This window comes from Echinops telfairi, unplaced genomic scaffold, assembly GCF_000313985.2.
Source record: "Echinops telfairi isolate 266 unplaced genomic scaffold, ASM31398v2 ScPeMD7_7468;HRSCAF=8506_0, whole genome shotgun sequence".
NCBI classification, from domain to species: domain Eukaryota; kingdom Metazoa; phylum Chordata; class Mammalia; order Afrosoricida; family Tenrecidae; genus Echinops; species Echinops telfairi.
The window spans coordinates 59,787,729-59,792,663 of NW_022111369.1; the positions used below are offsets into that span (position 1 = coordinate 59,787,729).

The window sequence follows — 4,935 nt, forward strand, 5'->3', positions numbered from 1 at the left end:
AAATGAGGAGCTGATATTAAGAGCTCAAGTAGAAGGCAAATGTTTTGAGAATGATGATGGCAACAAATGTACATATGTGCTTGACACAATGGATGAATGTATGGATTGTGATAAGAATTGTACAAGCCCCCAATAAAATGATTTTTTTTTTAAGGCACTTGAAATAGGCCTGAAGATGACCTTCTTTCTCAAAGTCGAGTCAACTGTGGTGATGTGAACGGAGTAAAGTCTGTGAGAGTGGAGCCATTGGCATCTTCATTGATTCAGGGGGCACAACTCAAGGTAAGCAAAAGTCTACTGACATTTGGAACTTGGAATGTGTGAAGTGTCAATGCAGAAAAATAGGAAGCAGTCAAAAATGTAATGGAACATAGAAAGATCAATATCCTACTCATTGGTGAACTGAAATAAACCAGTGTTGACCATTTTGAAACCAAGAGACATATGTTTTCTTATGCCAGGAATGGCACCATGGAGAGGAAGGGCACAGCATTCATTGTCAGAAGGACATTTCAAAATCAATCTTGAAGGACAATACTATTTGTGGTAGGACTATATCTATCTGCCTTTAAGAAAATCTAACCAATACAATAATTATTCATGTGTATGGAATTATCACTAAAGAAAATGATGATGAAATCAAAGAATTCACATGTGTTCAATTGGAAATTGATCAAATATGCAATCAAGATGCATTTACAATTCTTGGCAATTGGAATGCAAAAGTTGGAAACAAAGAGGAAAGAGAGGGAGGAGGAAAATATGCTTTTGGTGATAGAAATGAAGTTAGAGATCATTTGATTGAATTTTGCAAGACCAGTGACTTGTTCATAACAAATAACTTTATTCAACAACATAAAAAGTGATGATATGCATAAAACTTTCCAAGTGGAATACGCAGAAATAAAATTGACTATATCTATGGGAAGAGATTATGGAGAAGTTTGATATTAGCAGCTAAAACCAGGCCAGTGGCTGACTATGAAATATATCATAAAGTGCTCATATGTAAGTCCAGGTTAAGTCTGAAGAAAATTAAAGCAAGTTCACAAGAGTCAAAATACCTTGAGTCTTTCCCACCTGAATTCTGTTGTAAATGGATCCAGGTAATAAATAATAATAAATAAAATAAAATAAATAAAATAAATCAAGTAAGAATGAAATAATAATGATAAGCCTTTGGATGGTGAAGATAGTTAAGTACTCCATTACTACCTGAAAGTTTGGCACTTCCAACCTACCCAGAGGTGGTTGGAAGACAGGCCTAGCGAGTTGCTTTCTATGGGTTACAGCTTTGGATTTCTGTAGACTAGTTCTCTATACAGTTCAGACATGCCTCCATCTTCCATCCTTCTTTTACGCTATTCTGATACCCACAATTCTTCTATGACATCCTGCTACTCAGCTGGGTTAGTTAGTCCATTACAAGACTACAGAGAACTCACAGATAATACTCATGATTAAGGGGGTTTATTAGGGCTCAAACTTAAGACCCATCTCGTCAGAAGCTTACAGAGTTCTACCAAGTGTTGGGCAGAAACGGGAGGTGGCAGGGCAGGTGGGTGAAAAGATACTTGGGGCTGGCAAAAACACTTCAAGGACGCCTCAAGAGTCCGGGTCTCCCCCTCCCCTTCAGTGCCTTCCCAGCCCAGATGCAGGAGGCTGGATATTGCAGATAGTATTGTAGTTTCATTCGGGCCCTGCAGACAACCAAGTCACAATGGAAAATTCCTCAGCAACTCCCTTCCCTAGGCCAGGGCTATAAAACTTTTCACCTCTCACTGGGCAGCAGGACTTTGACTTCGAGGACTCCCAGCTGGAGACCCATGAGCCTCACCCTGGAGCTTTGGACTCTTCTGTCCCTCTCTCTGCACTCCCCACCTTCTTGGGCAGCACAACTTCTCTGGCCTCAATTAGGGACCCGTGAACCTCTCTCAGGAGCTCTGAAATAAACCTTTAAAACGATTTTCCAACTTTGCCTTCTTTCTTTCCGTCGCCAAATCTACCTTCCACTAGGAGGGATATCTTGTATTTCCTGGCAGTGAGGTTCACGATAAGTACTTACAGCTAAGTACACCCACATTTCTAAAGTGGGAGAGCAGCAAAGTCTCCTGTCAGACTCCCCTGGACCACAGGCCAGCTGCACAAAAGCCACTTTTATGAGCCTCACCCCTACCAGACAGTTGATGGGTTCTTGGCCCATCAGACAATTCAACCAGCCAAACCTCTTGCATCACAGGCCTTTAGGAGATGGCTAATTGCATCAGAAAATTGATGCTGACATAATCAGTACTCAAATTTAACTTTTTGCCATCTTTCTCCCTTCCATCTTCTTTCCTAGTTTGTTCTCCACCCCTGCCACTTCCCCTACCCCATGGTGCACACATGTACACATAATGAAATTACCAATGAGCAGAAATCAACACAATGGTTTCATTTTTAAAATTTTTGATATATTATAATATTCTCATATTTTTGGTGTTTTCTTCCACTTCCTCTTCCAATGCCCTAGTCCAGTACAGCCCGATCCTCCTGAGATTACCTGTTCCCAACAGAAAACAAAGCAAAACAAAACAGGTGGAATGTAGACTCTGGCACACAGACTCAAACAAGGACAGTTTGAGTTTTCCCCCTTTCTGAGATCCCTGACATCCTACATTCGAGTTGATACAGCAACAGAAATTACCACCCACACTCAGGGAACACTGAGTCTTTTGACTTTGTCCCTTGTCTCGCTGCAAATCCTCCCATTATTTCAGTTCTCTCTCTTTTATTGTGTAATATATTTCCATTTATTAATTCTATCACTCTTAAATTGCATTTTCTCATTGTTTTCACTAATGTGTTGTCCTATCCAATCCTTATTCCTATCATCACTGTTGTTCTTGCTCTTTTCTTTCACTTTCACAGCTTACCCTTCTCTCTTTCCTTCCTCCAATTCACACTCTATATGTTCCAGCTTCCATTAGACCATTCTCATGTCACTAAACAGAGCCAACCACCTCCACACAACCCAGGAGCTCACACTACTAATAACTTTACCAGGATGGGAGAAAACAGCAGTCAACAACAATGGAATAATTTAAAAATCAATCAAAACACACACACAAAAATAGAAAATCATACAAACCTAGTGGAGTAGTCTAAAGATGAGGTCATAAAATTACCAGAAACAGAATTCAAAAGAATTATGTTTAGGTCCTGTGTTAGACCACATTACCTAGAGAAACCAATCCAGAGACACTCATATATATGAAAGAGATTTATATCGAAGGGTAATTAAGAAAACATCCCAGCCCAGTCTAGATCAATTTTATAAGTACGATATTGGCCCATAAGTCTGATACTAATCCATAAATCCCTATTCAGGCTCACACAGCACATGCAATGATCCACAATGCAAGATGATCACAGGCTGGTGGGTGCAAAGTCTTGTGGATCCAATGGTGCTGGATTTATCTCCAGGGATCTGGCTGCCATCATCATAGCTTGAAGGGCTCTTCAAAAGGAAGGTGAAAACAGAGAGAATGTGTCCCGTACCCAGGAAGGAGAAAGGAAGTTCCCAGAAACCTCATGGGATAGCCATGCCCCAAAGAGGCATCATCAGACTGATGAGACTGACATGCTAGATTTCAGCCCTACACTTATTTATCAAATTGGCATCAGATTGTGTAACTACCATAGGTCCTTTCAAGATATGTAAGGAACAATCATGGAAGCAACAAAAGAAAATGAAAAATTACAATACTTAAACCAAAAGGAATCTCAGGGCGTAAACAATGACATGACAGAATTAGGCAACAAAGCAAAAGACCTGAAGAATGGAACGGAATTAGAGAAAAATGGAATCAATGAGCTCAAAGACAATCACTCTAACTACACTCAACAACATCACCAAAGTCAAAGGAATCAGAAGAAAGAGAATGATAGAGGACAAGAGAAACAAACTATATCCCCTTGGGTTCCTAGAAGAAAAAGAAACAAATGGTTCTATAGAGAAACAGAATGAAAAATCATAAAAGAAAATTTCCCAACATCACAAAAGAGGAGAAAATAACTACTTAAGAAGCGGAGAGTACACCATAAAGGAGAAGTAAGAATGAATGCAACAAAATACATCTTCAATATATAGCACTTAGTGAATACATTGAACTTGAATACTGGTAATAGGAGGAGATAAAATGAAAATGTATAAGTAGAGGTGGATTGGCCTTATTGTGGCAATTGTGTGCTGCCCATTTCTGAATCATCAAAACCCCATTGTAGACAGGCTAAGTGAGCATAATTTTTGTATAAGAGCAAAGGAGATGAGGAATTGTCAAGCCTAACTTAATGGGAGATTTACTAATGGAAATCTGGAGTCAGAAAAGTTTATATTAATAATAACAATTAAGTCTTTGTAATAATACAAGAAGTCTGAATGTTCCCCATATTTAATTTTTAGTTTACACTTCCAAATGTAATTCAATATATAGCTAAGAAATAATATTCACAAATACTCTTAATAATGTAGTAGATTTAGCAACATGCTTGCTAGAGAAATAAGAGGGCAATTTTTAAAATATAAAAAAGTAAAGATTATTTTCAAACGACCTCCAAAATATTAAAATCGCAGCTGAAACAAGAATTGCAGGACATGGTTAACATACAAATCTCAGTTAAATGAAAAGCAGAGCAGCAATGCTCAAGTTAAACTAGAGGAGCTCATGCTCTCATTGCTGCTCCCCGCATTTTTTTCAGAGAAGACTTTACTTATCAATATGTATTCAAAAATCGAGCCAATCAGGTGCTGAGTGGGCACACTTAGCTACTTACTAAAAAAACACTTTATCATGTCTGATATAAGAAATGTATATTTTAAATAACAATAATTTACATTTTCCAAACCATTGCTCCTTTGCATTGTATTTTAGAAAACCATTACCACCACCACCC

At 38.4% G+C, this 4,935-nt stretch overlaps 1 pseudogene; it reads right to left on the reverse strand.

Moving 5' to 3' along the window:
- Positions 1-1,828, reverse strand: part of LOC101655044 — a 5,194-nt pseudogene extending 3,366 nt beyond the window's left edge.
- Positions 1,829-4,935: the final 3,107 nt, after the last annotated feature.